The sequence below is a fragment of the Bombina bombina genome, chromosome 1, assembly GCF_027579735.1.
Source record: "Bombina bombina isolate aBomBom1 chromosome 1, aBomBom1.pri, whole genome shotgun sequence".
Classification (NCBI taxonomy): Eukaryota; Metazoa; Chordata; class Amphibia; order Anura; family Bombinatoridae; genus Bombina; species Bombina bombina.
The window spans coordinates 689,957,617-689,980,846 of record NC_069499.1 but is presented as its reverse complement, the minus strand read 5'-3'; positions in this window follow the sequence as shown (position 1 = coordinate 689,980,846).

Below are 23,230 nucleotides of genomic sequence, written 5' to 3'. Positions count from 1 at the left end.
TCCGGAAATTACGCAACTCACGTCATGGCAGACACAACCTTGTGCAAGGAAACCTGGCATCAACTAAGACGCCGGAAAGGACTAATTTGCGTCACCGAATGTACCTTCACGCCAAAAAAATTCTCGCGCCAAGAATGATGCAATAAATATCAGCATTTTGCGGCTTCGCAAGCTTAATTTTGCAAACGAAAATGAAATAAAAACAGTCAATTTTGAAGAAAAGACTATACCCCAGGTAAGAAAAAATAACTTCCTAAATACGTTTTTCCCAATTTTGAAACTGATAGTCTGCAAAAGGAAATATACATAAACCTGACTCATGGCAAATATAAGTACAATACATATATTTAGAACGTTACATTAATACATAAAGTGCCAAACCATAGCTGAGAGTAATGAAAACATACTTACCGAAAGACACCCATCTACATATAGCAGATAGCCAAAACCAGTACTGGAACAGTTATCAGTAGAGGTAATGGAATATGAGAGTATATTGTCGATCTGAAAAAGGAGGTAGGAGATGAATCTCTACGACCGATAACAGAGAACCTATGAAAAGATTTCCTGCGAGGAAAACCATAGAATTCAATAGGTGATACTCCCTTCACATCCCTCTGACATTCACTGTACTCTGACAGGAATCGGGCTTCAAAATGCTGAGAAGCGCATATCACAGAAGAAAATCAAGCACAAACTTACTTCACCACCTCCATAGGGAGGCAAAGTTTGTAAAACTGAATTGTGGGTGTGGTGAGGGGTGTATTTATAGGCATTTTGAGGTTTGGGAAACTTTGCCCCTCCTAGTAGGATTGCATATCCCATACGTCACTAGCTCATGGACCCTTTCCAATTACATGAAATAAATGGGTTTCATGTCCATTTAAAGGGAAATGAAACAGTGCTCCTTTAGTAAACTAAAAAAAAAAATAGTGTGTTAAAATAGCAAACAACTTATTTGTTTTCTTGCAAATTACTTTTTTGCAGCAAAAGTTCTCTACTGAGCGTGAGCAAGAAACTGGCTGGAGCTAGTGCAAGTGTCTCCTAGCAACCACTTCAAAAGGAAAGCTTCTATTTTGCCTTCCTGTAGAGATCACAGCTCCCTTGTGGGACAGTGACAGGAAGTAAAGAACCCAACATTAGCCGCAAAAAAGTGAGCGAAGAGCAAAATTTAGCTCCACATCTCACATCAATACCAGCACTGCTTACGTTAGCGGTGAGCAGGTAAAACGTGCTCGTGCGCGATTTCCCCATAGGAATCAATGGGGGAGAGCCGGCTGAAAGAAAACCTAACACCTGCAAAAAAGCAGCGTTTAGCTCCTAACGCAGCCCCATTAATTCCTATGGGGAAATAAAATTTATGCTTACACCTAACACCCTAACATGAACCACAAGTCTAAACACCCCTAATCTTACACTTATTAACCTAGAATTCTATCAGCCAATTGGAATTAAGGTAGGAAAAATCCTATTGGCTGATGCAATCAGCCAATAGGATTGAAGTTCAATCCTATTGGCTGATCCAATCAGCCAATAGGATTGAGCTTGCATTCTATTGGCTGTTCCAATCAGCCAATAGAATGCAAGCTCAATCCTATTGGCTGATTGCATCAGCCAATAGGATTTTTCCTACCTTAATTCCGATTAGCTAATAGAATTCTATCAGCCAATCGGAATTGAAGGGACGCCATCTTAGATGATGTCACTTAAAGGAACCGTCATTGTTGAAGAAGACTCCGGATGAAGAGGATGCTCCGCGTCGGATGTCTTGAAGATGGAGCCACTCCACGCCGGATGGATGAAGATAGAAGATGCCGTCTGGATGAAGACTTCTGCCTGTCTGGAGGACCTCTTCTGCCTGGCTTGGATGAAGACTTCTGGCCGTCTGGAGGACCACTTCTGCCCGGTTGGGTGAAGACGTCTCATGGTAGGGTGATCTTCAAGGGGTTAGTGTTAGTTTTTTTTAGGGGGGATTGGGTGGGTTTTAGAGTAGGGTTGGTTGTGTGTATGGTGGGTTTTAATGTTGGGGGGTATTTGTACTTTTTTTTACAGGTAAAAGAGCTAATTACTTTGGGGCAATGCCCCGCAAAAGGCCCTTTTAAGGGCTATTTGTAATTTAGTGTAGGGTAGGGCTTTTTTTATTTTTGGGGGGCTTTTTTATTTTGTTAGGGGGATTAGATTAGGTGCAATTAGTTTAAAAATCTTGTAATTATTTTATTATTTTCTGTAATTTAGTGTGTTTTTTTTGTACTTTAGATTTTTTTTTTTAAATTGTAATTAATTGTATTTAGTTTAGTTAATTAATTTAATTATAGTGTAGTGATAGGTGTAATTGTAACTTAGGTTAGGTTTTATTTTACAGGTAAATTTGTCTTTATTTTAACTAGGTAGTTATTAAATAGTTAATAACTATTTAATAACTATTGTACCTAGTTAAAATAAATACAAAGTTGCCTGTAAAATAAAAATAAACCCTAAGCTAGCTACAATGTAACTATTAGTTATATTGTGGCTATCTTATGGTTTATTTTATAGGTAAGTATTTAGTTTTAAATAGGAATCATTTAGTGAATTGTAGTAATTTTATTTAGATTTCTTTTAATTATATTTAAGTTAGGGGGTGTTAGACTTAGGTTTAGGGGTTAATAACTTTATTATAGTGGCGGCGACATTGGGGGCGGCAATTTAGGGGTTAATAATATTTAAATAGTGTTTGCGATGCGGGAGTGTCCGGTTCGGCAGATTAGGGGTTAAAAATTTTATTGTAGTGTTTGTGATGTGGGGGGGCCTCGGTTTAGGGGTTAATAGGTAGTTTATGGGTGTTAGTGTACTTTTTAGCACTTTAGTTAAGAGTTTTATGCTACGGCGTTGTAGTGTAAAACTTTTAACTACTGACTTTAAAATGCGGTACCAGTCTTGACAGGAGAGGGTTTACCGCTCACTTTTTGGCAGACTCGTAATACCGGCGCTATGCAAGTCCCATTGAAAAAAGAGGATACGCAATTGACGTAAGTGGATTTGCGGTATTTCCGAGTCTGGCCAAAAAAGTGAGCGGTACACCTGTACCTGCAAGACTCGTAATACCAGCGGGCGTTAAAAAGCAGCATTGGGACCTCTCAACGCTGCTTTTTAACCCTAACGCAAAACTCGTTATCTAGCCGTTAGCTTTTCCGTTAGCAAACCTGGACCGGCAATCCTCCGCCCGCTTCTCCTGCTGCACTTAACACCTCAATAATGAAACCGGCTTCCTCCAATCATGGCATGGCCTCACGAGATGGACGCTCTGGGGTGCACGTCATGATTGGAGGAAGCCGGTTTCGTCATTGATGAGTACAGAGGAGCTGCGGGCGGAGGATTGCCAGTCTGGGTTTGCTTTAGAAAAAGGTAAGTATTTAAAAAACAACGCTGCAAAGTAAAGTTTAATGAATGAAAGTGCCCCTGTTTTAAATGGTATTTTCAAAAAATGGGCACTCATTCATGAAACTTTACATTCACTTTAAGGTCACTCGCTGCCTGATAAGCAGAACTCTTGCTGCTTTACCAGTGCACAATGATGCTGTACAGCAAAAAATAAATAAAACAAAAGAATGTCCTCCTTTCGATGCAAAGATGCCCATTTAAGATATATTATCTAATCTACTAAATGGTACGCAATAATAATAATAATATGTCATAACATTTTACCTAATAAATCTAAAGTCATAATATAAATTGGTGCCATAAATGTTTGAAGAAGTGATACCTTCTCGTTCTTGCATTTCTTGAGCTTTACTCAGGTAATCCTGAGCATATTTCATGACATCCTCCACCATTTCGCATGCTTTTTCTTTTATTAGCGCAAGGTAAATTTCCTCGGATTCCATCATATCCTGAAAATCAAAGACACATTTTAAAAGATTTTTAATTTAATTTTAAAAAACAGTATGGCTAAGTAACAAAGTGGCTTAGAAAGTGCTGGGAAATGCGAATCACATAGCAATTCTTGCAAAATCGCAGTGACATGCCTACAGAAGGAGGGACCAGCGACCCTAATTTTAGTTACATTGTACGCACAATTTAACTATTTTGTGCGCATGATGTAACTGCATCATTTGGAACAATTATTTCGTGCACACGCCTTACTGATTGTCAGGTGTGCACAAAATAGTTAATTTGCAGTAGCTGTTTAATATACCCTGCCCACAATGTATTACATTGTGAGCACGGTGTATTACAGTGTGGTGACATTTTGATTTTTTTTTCTTCAGAGTGACACTTGCGGGGCTCCGTACTAAACAAATGATGAATTCTGAAGATTACTCCTATGGCAGACAGAGCTGAAAAGTTAAAAAGTGTAACTTGTTTTAAAGTTGTTCATAGAGTTTCTTCTCTTATGTCATTGTAGGTAGTTTGTTATTGGAAAGAAGCATTATTCATATGCGATTCTAGACCACAAATGTATATACTGTGTATATATATATATATATATATATATATATATATATATATATATATATATGATTGTGCATATATTATATGTGTATGTATGTGTATATATATATATATATATATATGCCCTCCACTAATATTGGCACCCTTTGTAAATATGAGCAAAGATGGCTGTGAAAAATTGTCTTTATTGTCTAACCTTTTCATCTTTTGTTCAAAAAATATACAAAAATAGTCGGCTCTCATAGATATCGAAAAATTACAAACACAACACGGGCGCGATCCGATATAGATCGCAGATTGCGGCGCAAGCGAGGAGACCGGCGTCGCCCGCAGTTTCAGCTCGCAACTCGAGCCATCCCATATAAGTCGCCGTCAGATGCTAACGTGCCGTAAGTCTCACAAACCAGCGATGTCCAGAAATCTGCGCAAGTACAAATTTCTGGCGTCGCCAGTGACTTGCGGCACGTTAGAATCTGCCGGCGCCTATAAAACCTGACTAAAGTCTAAAACACCCGCACTGTCTAACACGCCTCCCTAACATAGCCCGCACTGTCTAACACGCCTCCCTAACATAGCCCGCACTGTCTAACACGCCTCCCTAACATAGCCCACACTGTCTAACACGCCTCCCTAACATAGCCCGCACTGTCTAACCCTCTATCCGCTATCCCCCCTCACTAGCCTAACAATAAAAAAGCTATTAACCCCTAAACCGCCGCTCCCGTACCCCGCCGCAACCTAATAAAGTTATTAACCCCTAAACCGCCGCTCCCGTACCCCGCCGCCAGCTATATTATATCTATAACCCCCTAAAGTGAGCCCCTAACACCGCCGCCATCTATATTAAAATTATTAACCCCTAATGTAAGCCCCTTACACCGCCGCCATCTCTATTAAAATGATTAACCCCTAATTTAATCTACCTACCCCGCCGCCAGCTATATTATCTATATTAACCCTAAGTATATTATAGTTAATATAGTTATTACATTATATATATTAACTATATTAACCCTAATTATATTAGGGTTAATATAGTTACTATAGTATTTATATTAACTATATTAACTCTATCTAACCCTAACACCCCTAACTAAATTTATATTAAATTAATCTAATTAATTTATAAACTAAAATATTCCTATTTAAATCTAAATACTTACCTATAAAATAAACCCTAAGATAGCTACAATATAATTAATAATTACATTATAGCTATGTTAGGGTTAATATTTATTTTACAGGTAAATAGTTAATTATTTTAACTAGGTATAATAGATATTAAATAGTTATTAACTATTTAATATCTACCTAGTTAAAATAATTACCCAATTACCTGTAAAATAAATCCTAACCTAAGTTACAAATACACCTACACTATCAATAAATTTAATAAACTACAAACATCTATCTAAAAATACAATTAAATTAACTAAACTAAATTACAAAAAAAAACAAACACTAAATTACAAAAAATAAAAAAAAGATTACAAGATTTTTAAGCTAATTACACCTATTCTAAGCCCCCTAATAAAATAATAAACCCCCAAAATAACAAAAATTCCCTGCCCTATTCTAAATTAAACAAATTTCAAAGCTCTTTACCTTACCAGCCCTTAAAAGGGCCTTTTGTGGGGCATGCCCCAAAGAATTCAGCTCTTTTGCATTCAACAAATACAACCCCCCCCCCCCCATTACAACCCACCACCCACATACCCCTATTCTAAACCCACCCAAACCACCCTTAAAAAATCCTAACACTACCCCCCTGAAGATCTCCCTACCTTGTCTTCACCACACCGGGCCGAACTCCTGATACGATCCGGGCGATGTCGTCCTCCAAGCGGCAAAGAAGAAATCTTCCTCCGGCGATGTCATCCTCCAAGCGGCAAAGAAGAATTCTTCCTCCGGCGACGTCTTCCTCCAAGCGGCAGCAAAGTCTTCATTCTTCCGGCGGCATCTTCAATCTTCTTTCTTCGCTCCGCCGCCGCGGAGCATCCATCCCGGCCGACTGCTAAACTTGGAATGAGGTACCTTTAAATGACGTCATCCAAGATGGCGTCCGCCGAATTCCGATTGGCTGATAGGATTCTATCAGCCAATCGGAATTAAGTTAAAAAAATCTGATTGGCTGATTGAATCAGCCAATCAGATTCAAGTTCAATCCGATTGGCTGATCCAATCAGCCAATCAGATTGAGCTCGCATTCTATTGGCTGTTCCGATCAGCCAATAGAATGCGAGCTCAATCTGATTGGCTGATTGGATCAGCCAATCGGATTGAACTTGAATCTGATTGGCTGATTCAATCAGCCAATCAGATTTTTTTAACTTAATTCCGATTGGCTGATAGAATCCTATCAGCCAATCGGAATTCGGCGGACGCCATCTTGGATGACGTCATTTAAAGGTACCTCATTCCAAGTTTAGCAGTCGGCCGGGATGGATGCTCCGCGGCGGCGGAGCGAAGAAAGAAGATTGAAGATGCCGCCGGAAGAATGAAGACTTTGCTGCCGCTTGGAGGAAGACGTCGCCGGAGGAAGAATTCTTCTTTGCCGCTTGGAGGATGACATCGCCGGAGGAAGATTTCTTCTTTGCCGCTTGGAGGACGACATCGCCCGGATCGGATCAGGAGTTCGGCCCGGTGTGGTGAAGACAAGGTAGGGAGATCTTCAGGGGGGTAGTGTTAGGATTTTTTAAGGGGGGTTTGGGTGGGTTTAGAATAGGGGTATGTGGGTGGTGGGTTGTAATGGGGGGGGGGGATTGTATTTGTTGAATGCAAAAGAGCTGAATTCTTTGGGGCATGCCCCACAAAAGGCCCTTTTAAGGGCTGGTAAGGTAAAGAGCTTTGAAATTTGTTTAATTTAGAATAGGGCAGGAAATTTTTGTTATTTTGGGGGTTTATTATCTTATTAGGGGGCTTAGAATAGGTGTAATTAGCTTAAAAATCTTGTAATCTTTTTTTTATTTTTTGTAATTTAGTGTTTGTTTGTTTTTGTAATTTAGTTTAGTTAATTTAATTGTATTTTTAGATAGATGTTTGTAGTTTATTAAATTTATTGATAGTGTAGGTGTATTTGTAACTTAGGTTAGGATTTATTTTACAGGTAATTGGGTAATTATTTTAACTAGGTAGATATTAAATAGTTAATAACTATTTAATATCTATTATACCTAGTTAAAATAATTAACAATTTACCTGTAAAATAAATATTAACCCTAACATAGCTACAATGTAATTATTAATTATATTGTAGCTATCTTAGGGTTTATTTTATAGGTAAGTATTTAGATTTAAATAGGAATATTTTAGTTTATAAATTAATTAGATTAATTTAATATAAATATAGTTAGGGGTGTTAGGGTTAGATAGAGTTAATATAGTTAATATAAATACTATAGTAACTATATTAACCCTAATATAATTAGGGTTAATATAGTTAATATATATAATGTAATAACTATATTAACTATAATATACTTAGGGTTAATATAGATAACATAGCTGGCGGCGGGGTAGGTAGATTAAATTAGGGGTTAATAATTTTTATATAGGTGGCGGCGGTGTAAGGGGTCAGATTACGGGATAGATAAGGTAGATGGCGGCGGTTTTAGGGGCTCACAGTAGGGGGTTAGTTTATGTAGATGGCGGCGGGGTCCGGGAGCGGCGTTTTAGGGGGTAATAACTTTATTAGGGATTTCGGGGGGGGGGATCGCGGTTGACAGGGAGATAGACATTGCGCATGCGTTAGGTGTTAGGTTTATTTTAGCAGATCGCGGTTGACAGGGAGATAGACATTGCGCATGCGTTAGGTGTTAGGTTTATTTTAGAAGATCGCGGTTGACAGGGAGATAGACATTGCGCATGCGTTAGGTGTTAGGTTTATTTTAGCAGCTAGTTTAGGGAGTTACGGGGCTCCAATAGTCAGCGTAAGGCTTCTTACGGCTGCTTTTTGTGGCGAGGTGAAAATGGATTAAGTTTTCTCCATTTTCGCCACGTAAGTCCTTACGCTGCATATTGGATACCAAACTGCGCGGGTTTGGTATACCTGCCTATGGCCCAAAAAACTGCGGGCGACGGCAGAAATATACGCGCGTAACTTCTAGCTTACGCCGTATATAGGATGCCAAATCCGCGCAATTATTGGTGTCGCCGGCTTTTGCGGGCGACGCTTTATATCGGATCGACCCCCACATGTTTATCCAAAAAAAAAATCAACCTGTGTTGTGTTGCAATTGTTTGATGGCCATGAGAGCAGAGTATGTTTGTGTATTTTTTGAACAAAAGATCAAAGGTTAAAAAGATAGTAAACACCAAACATGTTATTGTTTAAAAAGATAGATAATCCCTTTATTTACCATTTCTAGTTTTGCATACCCAACACTGTTATAGAAATATACTTTTGACCTCTGTAATTACCTTGTATCTAAGCTTCTGCCGACTGCCTCCTTATCTCAGATCTTTTGACAGACTTGCATTTCAGGCAATTAGTGCTGACTCTGAAATAACTTCACGTGTGTGAGCACAATGTTATTTATATGAAACACATGAACTAACGCCCTCTAGCTGTAAAAACTGTCAAATGAATTCAGATATGAGAAATTTAGACTCCAAAAAAGGGTGCTAGTGAGGGATAAAGAGAGAAAGGGACTGAAAGGGGGGATAATTCTAACTCCTAAATTAGGACACTTATACTAGACAATTAATTTGTTTTTTCATCTTGGGGTGGTGCCATCTATAATCTATTTTGAGTAAGGTACTCGTTGCATAGGCCTATTATATAATCACAATTATCCATTTGTCTCATCCTTATTTGGTGAAATCTTTCTAATTGAACTAATGTGTAAAACTGAGCCTGCCATTCCTATATTGTTGACGTCACTGTTGATTTCCAGTGCCTTGGGCTACTCCAGAGTTGTATTGCTTAAAATATAGACAATCCCTTTATTACCCATTCCTAAGTTTTGCATAACCAACACAGTTATATTCATATACTTTTTACTTCTGTGATTACCTTGTATCTAAGCCTCTGCAGGCTGCCCCCTTATCTTAGTTCTTTTGACAGACGTGCATTTTAGTCAATCAGTGCCGACTCATAAGTAACTCCACGGGAGTGAGCACAATACTATCTATATGACACACATGAACTAGCGCTGTCTAGCTGTGAAAACTGTCAAAATACACTGAGATTAGAGGCGGCCCTCAAGATCTTATAAATTAGCATCTTAGCCTAGCTGTGATTGGCGTTCAACAAAGAATACCAAGAGAACAAAACAAATTTGATGATAAAAGTAAATTGGAAAGTTGCTTAAAATTGAATGCCCTATCTGAATCATGACTAGACACTTTAAATGCCTTATATACTTCTATGCATTACAAATAAAAAAGCAACAATATATGGTTTTAGCAGGGACTATTTAATATACCCCTGTGATCCTGTCGTCTGCTACTTTACCAAATATGAAAATTAGGACTTAAAAAGCACTCTGGTATATCATACTTAAAATGTAGATGCCACTCAGAGTTTGTCCAGTATTTTTGTAAAGAGTTTACTTAACAGCTTTCTGAAATACTGGACTGTCCGGTTGAATACTGGACACCTGGCAACCTTAGGGGATAGGGGATGTAGGAAAGATATACTATAAGCATTAGGCAAGATTTATCAATGTGCAAGTGGACAGGATTCACAAGTTGTGAATCTGTCCGCACTTTTTAATCGCAAATTGTGGGGTAGATATGTGTCACGTCCTATATCCCAAAAACTGTGAAGTAAAATAATACATATAGAAAACACATTTTTCCTAGCTACAGACTGTGAACTGAGACTATAAACTGCACGTTGTCAAAACATAAATTACAAACTGAAATTCCAACACATATGTAAAGCCTTAGCAACATATAATACACAATGGTTATAGTCTTTGTAAATAAGTAGAAATATGAGTTCAAAACATCAGAAACAACAGAACAATATGCTGCAGTAAAATGCTCAGAGACAACACATTTTTAGTTTGTTTTGCCCAAATCTGAAACAGCACAGATTATGATAACTATGCATTTATTTCAAGCAAATAAGAAAGCATTTACATACCTGATTGTCTCAGTTGTGAGTATATGAGCTGTTTCACTTTCTCTGGTCTGTTGTCAGGTGCCCCTGCTAGGGATTGAATTGCATTTGTATTTGAATGAAGCTGTAACTAGGGGCGATCTGAAAGTCTGCCAATAGCAACAATACAGAATCAGCTGTCTGTCTCTGGCAGACTGGCCTAGAGCAATGTTAGAGCATCACATACAATAGAGAAAAGCACAGATTGAATAACAAAATATGCAAACCTATAGCAGATCCAAAGGTGAAATGATGACGTCTGACAAAACTACATGATTGTGATAAACTATAATAATCTGAAATCAAGTATTTTGTTGTATATTTGCATAGCAACTGTGAGTTATAAAAAAAGAAGCAAAAAAGCAATGCATGCAAAAAAAACACATGGAAAATGAGAGATTAAAAGGGCATTTGTAAAATAAATAAAATGCTTTATTCTGTTGAACTGCTTTTATTTTTAATCACATTCCATTGTTTCACTGCGTGTTTAACTCATTTAAAAGGGTTAAATACATAGCCATGGGTTAAATACATAGCCAAATACCCCCATTCTGCTCAGCATCCAGTTATAGCCAGTGACTGCAGCGTACACATGTATACCTGCTCCTGATTGGCTCACCAGTTGTATCTTCACCTGGAGCGACATCAAAGCACAGTTTTGACTGTTTATAAAACCCCTTTGTACCATGTGTTGGTTAAATATGCAGTAAAGGAAAATAATATGTTTACAAATAAAATCCTTTTAAGGGACATAATTATTAAGATAGAATGTAAAGTTTTAAAATATTTTCCTATTTACTTTTATTATCAAATGTACTTTGTTAACTTGGTATCCTTTGTTGAAAAGCCATTTTATAACAATGTTATACATTTGCAAGAACAGTAGGTCGCAGCAGAGTCATTTACTGCTCCAGAAATGTGCACGCTACCTATTTAGATATCTCTTCAACAAAGAATACCAAGCAAACAAAGTACATTTGATAATAAAACTTGATTGAAAACCTTTTTTTAAATTGTATGCTCTGTCTGAATCACAAAAGAAAAAAGTGGGTTTTGTGTCTCATTAACAAACTAGGGCATTTTACTTTTTCCCCTTATATGTCTATTTAATTGAAATAGATTTTTATTAAACATGTGTCATATTACACATTATACAACTGTTCAGATACAATTTTTATATTACAATCAAATTTTAAACCAGCCGGTTATGTCCATATATAATTGTCCCTCTCATGAGAAATTGTCAAAGGTATTAATGTTTCTGCTAATATGTCTATTTAAAGAGGAATTAAAATCCTATATTTATTCATACATTTATGTTTTAAAAGGGGTCAATCCAACTCAAGTGGTCCAATAACTGTAGTTGCTTGACCATTTTTAATTTTTCCCAAAATGTTTTTTTAGTGATTCCCTCTATCTATTGGTATTGCAAAACCACCAGTTTTTTTATTTTTATTTTACTTAGTTTAAATACGGCGGCCATCTTTGTGTTGTGGCACATGAAAAATTTTGGTAAATTTTCTCAGCTCAGGATGGTCCTAGCTTTGAACAAAAACTGATCTAAAGCTTACATTACAAGGCATATGTATATATATAAAAACATTTCACACATTCTTGATCCTTAGACTTAGAATTAAGTCCTAATGTAATGATGGAACGTTCCACTTTTAAGGTCAGTTTATAATGGGAAGGGCAGGGGTGGACTGAGACCACTTAGGGCTCAGGCAAAAATTAGGGAAGCGCTCCGACTGTCTCACACTGACCCACATTTTTTCAAATTTTTCCAAATGAACATTGTAGCCTTCCTGCCCTGCCCCTACCTGCCCCCCCCCCCCCGCAACCTTGAGGGTCAGGACCACCAACATCAAGGGGCAGAGACAGGGCCCCCAACCCTCAGGGCCAGACCCCACACTTAATGGCCCTCACAGTGACAGACCCCCGACAGGACCCCTCCACACACTCTATGGCCCCACCGAGCAGCAAACCCCACATCCAGGCACAAGACCCCCATTCTGGGTCCAGGGCCCCCATTAAACCCACACTTAACTGCTTAGTTACTGATAGGGCATCTGTCAGACCCAGCTTAAGCAGCATACCAGGAGCCATGGAGATGCCATTTGAGGGGCACCCTACATGCTGGGCCCTCAGTCCAGGTCCTATTTGCCCGACTGCCCAGTCCGCCACTGGGGAAGGGTTAGTGGGTACATAGGTAACTATAGTGCGCATACAGAACATTTCAGGTTTGAGGCTTCTGTTCTTTTTTTATGAGGGCGAGAAAGTATAATATTTTAACATTTCCCCTCACTTTCAGATGTATTATCTCTGGTGGGCGACCAGATAGAAACCTATAAAAATTTTGAGCTATAGATTACACTGGTTACAAAGCTAGAGCTAGTAGAAATCTGAGGAAAAGCCTACTTTATTTTTATTTTTTTGCTTTTTGAGAAATGACAAAATGTAATATAAGCATAGCAAATAATAAAAATGAACAGTATTTTACACTAATTTTGTTTATTGACATTAAATAGCTTATGCTTGTCAAAGAGCTTTACAATTTTACTACATTTGATAATGGTAACCGTAAATCATGATCTATCATGTTGGTCATGGCACAAACATAACATTATGGCAGAAAGATTTGTGTCTGCATGTCTGGGCATGCCCAAAACTGCAAGTGTATGCACACAGCTTGTCAGTGTGTTGGCTGCATTCTTGTGAGTTAGAAGCTAGGTTCTGAAGTGTGTTAGATTCAAGTGATGCAGGAATAGATATGGAAATACAGTGTTCACTTGGGTGGTTTACGAATGAACAGTGTTATAAACAGAGCTATGGTGTTGTTTCTCCTGTGATAAAAGTAAAAGAAGTGACTACTGCTCCGAAGAAAAGGAGTTGGGTTCAAGGGTAGGATGTGATGTTACATCAGTTTGTAAGAACCTTGAAATTATACTTCTATTGAAATATCATCACCTATTTAGTAGCAATTGCTGTAATCCCTTGGAATATTACAACAAACCTATAATTTAGCTATAAATAGCCAATGATTACGGTCTGTTGACCGAAACCAGTCAGCTTTTTTCTGACTCACTCTTTTTTACCCTATGATGGATTGTTTGGATTTTGCTTTATTTTCATTGTTTATTCAATAAACTTTTTGGCTTTTATTAGTTGCATACTTTGGACTCTTTTTGTTTTTAAATCTATAACTCATTCGATTAGAGCACATATCAAAAGAAAATAACTATCCACTAAAACATTTCCCTGGTAGGTCACTATATCCCACCTGCTACAAAAAAAAACTGTGATTGAAAAAGAAACATCTATAGAGCAGATAGAGAACTATGTATTGCCAGAGGATTCTCTTCAGAAGGTTGACTCAGCTTGTGCTGCTCATGGAGTATATCCTACATCCACGATTAGGAAGATAAATGCAGATAAAAAGTGCTTTGAGAGCTAAATTAGGAAGGATTTCTTAACCTTTGAGAATAAATCTGTAAGAATCGTTTGATGAGATGATTCTAGCAGAGTATAACAGTGCGAGAGTATAATTCTGTCAACAGAAGAATATGACAGATTTATTAAGGCTCTTAAAGAAAAGTGTGCCGTAGCAAACAAAGAATAAAATGTTAAAATTTCCCGTCTATTACCAATCTCATTGGTCGTAATAAAATCAGCAATTAATTCAATGTCTCAGAACAATTGGTGAAACTAAGCAGAACACTAATGATCGTACAGGAAATCAATCCAGAAACACGAAAGATTATTTATTATTCTTATTGATCTTTAAGCCAAAATAAAAAAAGAAGAATTTTACCAGTCTGTTAAACCATGGGTTCTTATGAACAATGTTCACAGAAAACTGACACCTGCCGAGTTGACTACTGCCACCGTAAGCTCCCACAACATTGCAAGAGACTGAGTGAGGAAATCTCACAGCTTCTTATCAAACATGTAGCTTGAAATTGTGGTGAGTCAATCATAAACATAATTAGTGTAAACTACAGTTGTCATTTCTCAAAAAGCATAAATAAAATAAAGTAAGCTTTTCTCCAGATCACTGCTAGCCCTAGCTCTGTAAACAGTGGAATCTCACACATTTTTTACAGTAGAATCAACCTGAAAGTAAGGAGAAATGTTAAAAAGTTGCACTTTGTTGCCCCCATAAAAAAGAGAAGCCACAAACCTGAGATGTTCTGCATGCACACCCTACTTAAAGGGACAGTCAAGTCCAAAAAAAACTTTCATGTTTCAAATAGGGCATGTAATTTTAAACAACTTTCCAATTTACTTTTATCACCAATTTTGCTTTGTTCTTTTGGTATTCTTAGTTAAAAGCTAGACCTAGGAAGGCTTATATGATAATTTCTAAGCCCTTGCAGGCCGCCTCTAATCACATGCTTTTGTATTTGCTTTTCACAGCAGGGGAGAGCTAGTTCAGGTAAACCCTATAGATAACATTGTGAGCACGCCCGTGGATTGTGGCAGACACTGCACTAATTGGCTAAAATGAAAGTCAAAACATAATAAATAAAATGTCATGTGATCAGGGGGCTGTCAGAAGATGTTTTGATACAAGTTAATCACAGAGGTAAAAAGTGTATTATTATAACTGTGTTGGTTATGCAAAACTGGGGAATGGGTAATAAAGGGATTATCTATCTTTTAAAACAACAAAAATTCTGGTGTTAACTGTCCCTTTAACTAGGTACCACCTAGAAAAAAAAAGAATTAAAACTTGAACTCTTCCCATTAAAAATGTACCCTAAAAGTGGAACTTTCAGCAATTTTCATCATTACATTAGGATCATAATTCTAAGGATCACGAATGATCACAAATGTGCAAAATTATTAAATATTCCAATTAATTTGTTCTGGAGCCGACCCTGAGGTCAGGGCCCGTTACAATAACATTCTTAAAATGAAAAGTGTAGCGCAAACTGATATAGCACAACAAAGTGATTCCTAGTATTTAAAGAATGTTAAACTATTACTTGTTTCAGAAAGGAGAAACCGGCATCCAAAGTTTATAAATAAAAGTTCCAAAATGTATTAAAGTTGGTTAAAAGGATAAACACAGCAATGGTCAAACAACAAGGGCGCAGCACTAGCAGGCATACGCGTTTCGGACGTATCCGTAGTCACAGCCTGTAGTGCTAGCCCGCACATATGTTTAAAAGGCATTAAAACAATGGTGATTGGTTATACAAAAACAACACCCAAATGTTATTGACCAATAACAAATTACTAAATTTAAACACACCCTCCATTACCAGCTTTGTGCTAAATTACCATACTTGAATTGAATCTAATAAGCGTATGTTTAAATTTATTTGTAAAGGGAAGTAAGGACATAACGTGAAAGAGATAACTATTATACAAGTACTAGAACAAATAGAAAATGGATATTTACTACTTGGGGCATTATGTAGTGAATTTGAATGTTATAATTTATAATGCAACATGACTTGTGTGCAAAAAAGAGAGAGATTCTCCCAGAAAACTCAATCCAATGTAAAAACATATAGGTAAAGTTCAACCTTATGATGTAAATACATAGGTAAAATTCAACTTTTAGATTAGTTTTGTGGAAAATTCAATGTCTGCTGCAATAGCCCGTTACATAATCTGTTCCCATTATAGACAAAGCATTATCTTATAACTCTCATTAAAAGATGCATACTGAACAGAAAAAGGACTACCTTAAACTTAGTATATAAATGTATCAGCATTAGTGAGGCATTGACATCCCAGAGCGATACATTAATAACCATAACCTTATAGAGAATTATAGAGAGTAACAATTATAGGGAGAATAGCATCACAAAGCACTATACACAAGGTAAAGAATTATACACAGAGGTAAACAATTATTAATTGTGTTACTAGACTGAGATTTTAGATTTAGTCTGAAACCCTTACATATACAATTGAAAAAATGAAAAAGAAAAATGAAATAAAAGTTGAAGTTAAAGGTCATGTTAGACTATTTAATGTGCTAACGCAGGTTATCTTATTCCCAGTGATTGATTATATCAAATCTGGAATTTAACCCTTTTGGCAAACGTGTATCTAGGGTAAAGATCCAGTACGCTTCTCTACGTGCCAATACAAGATCTATGTCCCCTCCCCTAGGAGGTCTAGTTACTTTCTCAATTCCACACCAGGAGAAATATTGTAAATCATTATTGTGAAAAGAGCCAAAATGTTGTACAATGGGCGTGGTTGCTTTATTTGTTTTGAATGAAGACAAATGTTCACGAATTCTTGTGTTTAGGTCCCTAGAAGTGAGTCCTACATACTGTATTTTGCATTGAGAGCACTCTATCAGATAGACTACATATTCAGTAAAGCAGTTCATACAACTCTCAATATTATACGTTTTGTTTGTGATCAAACTAGAAAATGTCTTAGTTATTCTTGCAAAATCACAAGGTTTGCACTTCCTTCGGCCACATTTGTACATGCCAGTATGTCTAAGCCAGGCTCCCTTGCTGACATTTTTAGGTTTCAATAGAGTAGGTGCTAATATGTTGCCCAATGTAGGACTTTTTCTGTAAGAGCATCTCAAACCTTTTTTGACAGTACCTACCAGTTTGTCATCCGCTGTGAGGATAGAGAAGTGTTTACGTACAATCTTACAGATGTGTGAGTATTGTACACTGTGGTTAGTAACGAAAGTCACACCATTAAATCTATCCTTCTGAGAGGATGACAAACTCAAGAGATCTTTTCTTTCAATTGATTTCACTGCATTCTTAGCTCTTGAGATAACAGCTTTTTGATATTTCCTATCTTTTAGTCTTTTTTCTAAGACTAGAGATTCTTTATGGAACTGTGACGAATTGGTACAGTTCCGTTTGAGTCTGATAAACTCACCTTTTGCAATTGCAAAAGGAACATGCTTTGGGTGGCAGCTTGTGCCCTGTAACACAGAATTCCCTGAGATAGGTTTTCAAAAAATAGTTGACTCTACTTTCCCAGTTGGAGTCCCAGTAAGAGTGACATCTAAATAATTTATACTTATCCTGTCAAACTCACAAGTAAATTTCAGTTGACATGTAAATATTCGATAAAACCAGTGATGTCTTCCTCCCTACCTATCCAGATAAAGAGGAGATCGTCAATGTATCTTTTATACAGAGATATACAATCTCTATAGGGGTTACTATCTCCAAAGATGTGGTAGAACTCCCACCACTCCAAAAACAAGTTGGCATAAGATGGGGCAAACTTGGCGCCCATGGCTGTACCACATCTTTGGAGATAGTAAACCCCCTCAAACCTGAAAAAGTTGTGAGTTAACAGGAAAGTAAGCACCTTCAAGATAAAGTTTTTAGTGCTGGTGTTGTACTCTGTGAAATGATTAAGAAAAAACGTAACTGCCTCAATTCCTTTTGAATGTGGGATACTCGAGTATAACGAGACAACATCAACGGTCAGCCAGATGTTGGATTCTGACCATTCAACATCGTCAAGAATATTAAGAATGTGTTTAGTATCTCTCACATAAGAGAATAACGTTATCACAATGGGTTGTAAGATATTGTCCAACCATAAGGAAAGGTTGCCAAGCAGGGAATCCACACCACTGACGATAGGTCGTCCTTTTACATCCGTTAAGGATTTGTGTGTTTTTGGAAAATGGTGGAACAGGGGAGTCTTGGGATATTCCACAAAAAGATATTCCGCTGTGTTGACATCAAGACACCCCTGTTCCAAACCCTCATCCAAAAGATGTTGAAGTTCATTTTTATACTCTGGTGTGGGGTCCCTGCCTAGAACCAAGTAATCCTTCTGATTGTTCAATTGTCTTAGACCTTCATTAATATATTGGTCACGATCCATCACAACCACCATACCACCTTTGTCCGATTTTCTTACAACTATGTTATCGTTGTTTTTAAGTGAAGTAACTGCTTCTTTTTCGGACAAAGATAGATTGGGTATGTAACTGGATTTGTTTTGTTTAAGTTTAATGAGATCTGTTTCAACTCTACTATGAAAAGTTTTGATAATATTCCCCCTGCTTTGAATGGGGTAAAAAGAGGACTTTTTCTTCAGACTAGGTCCCCTCCTCTCTGTGTCACTTTCTACCCCACTTTCCAACTGAAGTTGTTGGAGAGTGATAATATCACAGCCTTCTTTAAAAGTGTGCATATTAAGGTCACTTTGTGTAATAGTATTTCTATGTTGAGCATAAGTATTACCTTCAGAAAACTCTGCATTGTCATTATTTGCAAAGTATTTCTTAAGCGTAATGTTGCGAACAAGTCTGTTTATATCTATGATTGTTTGGAATAAATCAAAGTCATTAGATGGAGCGAAATTTAGACCTAGGCTAAGTACTCTATATTGTGTATCACTTAGACTATGTGAAGATAAATTTACCACATTATTGACTATTTGTACTTTGTTTGTGGTCTCGGTTCTCTTAGTTGGTACCGATCTTGGCTGGTCATCATTGACATCATAGTGTAGACAGTATTAATTGTGTCAACATATGTGGGTTTTTTAGGTCTTGTAGGAAAATTCTCTTGATTGCTACTATAATTATCAGCAGAGTTAGAAGCTACTGGATTCATATTCGTAGTAGGGGCTACAGGATTCAGAGTGAGTGTACTAGTATGGGGATCTGGAGCAGTTTGTTTGATTGTTGTTCTATCCACTAAGGTATCACCATCACTAGAATAATCAGTGTCACTAACAGATAATGTGACATTTTTTGAGGGATTTTGTTTATTTTTGTTTTTATTCTGATTATTCTGCTTATTTCTATTCCCCCTCCTTCTTCTACCAAACCTAGGTTGGTTCTGTCTAAATGTGCCTCTAGACTTCCTGTTCCAAATATAGACAGAATTGTTAGCATAATCATATTTGTCACGTACAAACTTTGTGTGTTTTCTTTCCATAATTGCAGACTTATTTTTTGCCACCAAATCTCTAAGTATTCTATCAAACTTTACAAAATCAGGATTATTACATCTGCGATTCAATTCAATCTGTAAATCATTAATTTCCATTCTCAAACTTTCTAACTGTTTGCTTTTAAACTGTATTAACAATAGCATTAATCTCTGAGAGCACTCTGACAACACAATATTCCAGGAATCTACAAATTCTTTATCATTCACATCTACATCAAAGGTAGGGAACTTGTAGATCCTGAGACCCCTTGGAATCATATCTAGACTTTTATATTTCTCTAAAGTGCTGCGCCCTTGTTGTTTGACCATTGCTGTGTTTATCCTTTTAACCAACTTTAATAAATTTTGGAACTTTTGTTTATAAACTTTGGAATGCCGGTTTCTCCTTTCTGAATTATGTCTACTCCAGTTATACCGTGACATCCAATCTGTGCTCTCACCTTGGAGCGTTTCCTTGCACAAGAATTCCGGAGCAGAGTTACCTTTCATTGACAGGAGGCGTGGTGACGTCATCACTCTACCCGCGTACAGGCATCTTGGCGAGAATCTGTGAGCCGTACTGGTGGATGCGGGACAACCCGAATTTCCTTTCGCAAAACGGCACAGAGGTGAGGACTTACCTGGGGATGATCCTGGATCACAAGTAAGGAGGTCTTAGCGGATGCTTGGTGGGCGATACCTGCACACACCTGTTTGTTTGTGCAGCGGTGTCGGTGAGTGTTATTCTCCATTACACGCCTGCAAGTGTACTTGTCTCTACCTGTGTTCACACACAACTTTAACTCCTGTCATCAATCCGGACATTTTGCTGGATCCTACAACTACATCATACATCAGCTACTTAAAGCTTTGGGCTAAGTGTTTGGGTTTTTCGTGTTGTTTATTATTGTTTTGGGTATACCCTGGATATACTAACACCCAGCACACTAGCCAAGCCAAGTCTCCATTTTGTTCAGCACAGATATGGATACTACACAGCCATTGTTTTACTCTCTATTACCAGTGACTGCTCGAATTACTAATCCTAATGACTGTGAGCTTATTTTCTCTGAAGATAAGAGCGTGTTAGCACTAAGCACTTTATTTGAACTGTTGGAAAATCTCCTGTTGAAAGAATCGAAAATGCAATGGGACATCTGGACTTTAGAGAAATATAAAAGTCTAGATATGATTCCAAGGGGTCTCAGGATCTACAAGTTCCCTACCTTTGATGTAGATGTGAATGATAAAGAATTTGTAGATTCCTGGAATATTGTGTTGTCAGAGTGCTCTCAGAGATTAATGCTATTGTTAATACAGTTTAAAAGCAAACAGTTAGAAAGTTTGAGAATGGAAATTAATGATTTACAGATTGAATTGAATCGCAGATGTAATAATCCTGATTTTGTAAAGTTTGATAGAATACTTAGAGATTTGGTGGCAAAAAATAAGTCTGCAATTATGGAAAGAAAACACACAAAGTTTGTACGTGACAAATATGATTATGCTAACAATTCTGTCTATATTTGGAACAGGAAGTCTAGAGGCACATTTAGACAGAACCAACCTAGGTTTGGTAGAAGAAGGAGGGGGAATAGAAATAAGCAGAATAATCAGAATAAAAACAAAAATAAACAAAATCCCTCAAAAAATGTCACATTCTCTGGTAGTGACAACGATTATTCTAGTGATGGTGATACCTTAGTGGATAGAACAACAATCAAACAAACTGCACCAGATCCCCATACTAGTACACTCACTCCGAATCCTGTAGCCCCTACTACGAATATGAATCCAGTAGCTTCTAACTCTGCTGATAATTATAGTAGCAATCAAGAGAATTTTCCTACAAGACCTAAAAAACCCACATATGTTGACACAATTAATACTGTCTATACAAATTACAGAAATGACAACTCTTTTTTAGATCAGGTCTTTCCCCAAGGACAGGAAGGGGCAGCGGGAGGGGGAGCGAGTCATACACAGGGACAGACCTCAATGATGACCAGCCAAGATCGGTACCAACTAAGAGAACCGAGACCACAAACAAAGTACAAATAGTCAATAATGTGGTAAATTTATCTTCACATAGTCTAAGTGATACACAATATAGAGTACTTAGCCTAGGTCTAAATTTCGCTCCATCTAATGACTTTGATTTATTCCAAACAATCATAGATATAAACAGACTTGTTCGCAACATTACGCTTAAGAAATACTTTGCAAATAATGACAATGCAGAGTTTTCTGAAGGTAATACTTATGCTCAACATAGAAATACTATTACACAAAGTGACCTTAATATGCACACTTTTAAAGAAGGCTGTGATATTATCACTCTCCAACAACTTCAGTTGGAAAGTGGGGTAAAAAGTGACACAGAGAGGAGGGGACCTAGTCTGAAGAAAAAGTCCTCTTTTTACCCCATTCAAAGCAGGCGGAATATTATCAAAACTTTTCATAGTAGAGTTGAAACAGATCTCATTAAACTTAAACAAAACAAATCCAGTTACAGACCCAATCTATCTTTGTCCGAAAAAGAAGCAGTTACTTCACTTAAAAACAACGATAACATAGTTGTAAGAAAATCGGACAAAGGTGGTATGGTGGTTGTGATGGATCGTGACCAATATATTAATGAAGGTCTAAGACAATTGAACAATCAGAAGGATTACTTGGTTCTAGGCAGGGACCCCACACCAGAGTATAAAAATGAACTTCAACATCTTTTGGATGAGGGTTTGGAACAGGGGTGTCTTGATGTCAACACAGCGGAATATCTTTTTGTGGAATATCCCAAGACTCCCCTGTTCCACCATTTTCCAAAAACACACAAATCCTTAACGGATGTAAAAGGACGACCTATCGTCAGTGGTGTGGATTCCCTGCTTGGCAACCTTTCCTTATGGTTGGACAATATCTTACAACCCATTGTGATAACGTTATTCTCTTATGTGAGAGATACTAAACACATTCTTAATATTCTTGACGATGTTGAATGGTCAGAATCCAACATCTGGCTGACCGTTGATGTTGTCTCGTTATACTCGAGTATCCCACATTCAAAAGGAATTGAGGCAGTTACGTTTTTTCTTAATCATTTCACAGAGTACAACACCAGTACTAAAAACTTTATCTTGAAGGTGCTTACTTTCCTGTTAACTCACAACTTTTTCAGGTTTGAGGGGGTTTACTATCTCCAAAGATGTGGTACCACCATGGGCGCCAAGTTTGCCCCATCTTATGCCAACTTGTTTTTGGGGTGGTGGGAGTTCTACCACATCTTTGGAGATAGTAACCCCTATAGAGATTGTATATCTCTGTATAAAAGATACATTGACGATCTCCTCTTTATCTGGATAGGTAGGGAGGAAGACATCACTGGTTTTATCGAATATTTACATGTCAATGACCTTGAACTGAAATTTACTTGTGAGTTTGACAGGATAAGTATAAATTATTTAGATGTCACTCTTACTGGGACTCCACCTGGGAAAGTAGAGTCAACTATTTTTCGAAAACCTATCTCAGGGAATTCTGTGTTACAGGGCACAAGCTGCCACCCAAAGCATGTTCCTTTTGCAATTGCAAAAGGTGAGTTTATCAGACTCAAACGGAACTGTACCAATTCGTCACAGTTCCATAAAGAATCTCTAGTCTTAGAAAAAAGACTAAAAGATAGGAAATGTCAAAAAGCTGTTATCTCAAGAGCTAAGAATGCAGTGAAATCAATTGAAAGAAAAGATCTCTTGAGTTTGTCATCCTCTCAGAAGGATAGATTTAATGGTGTGAC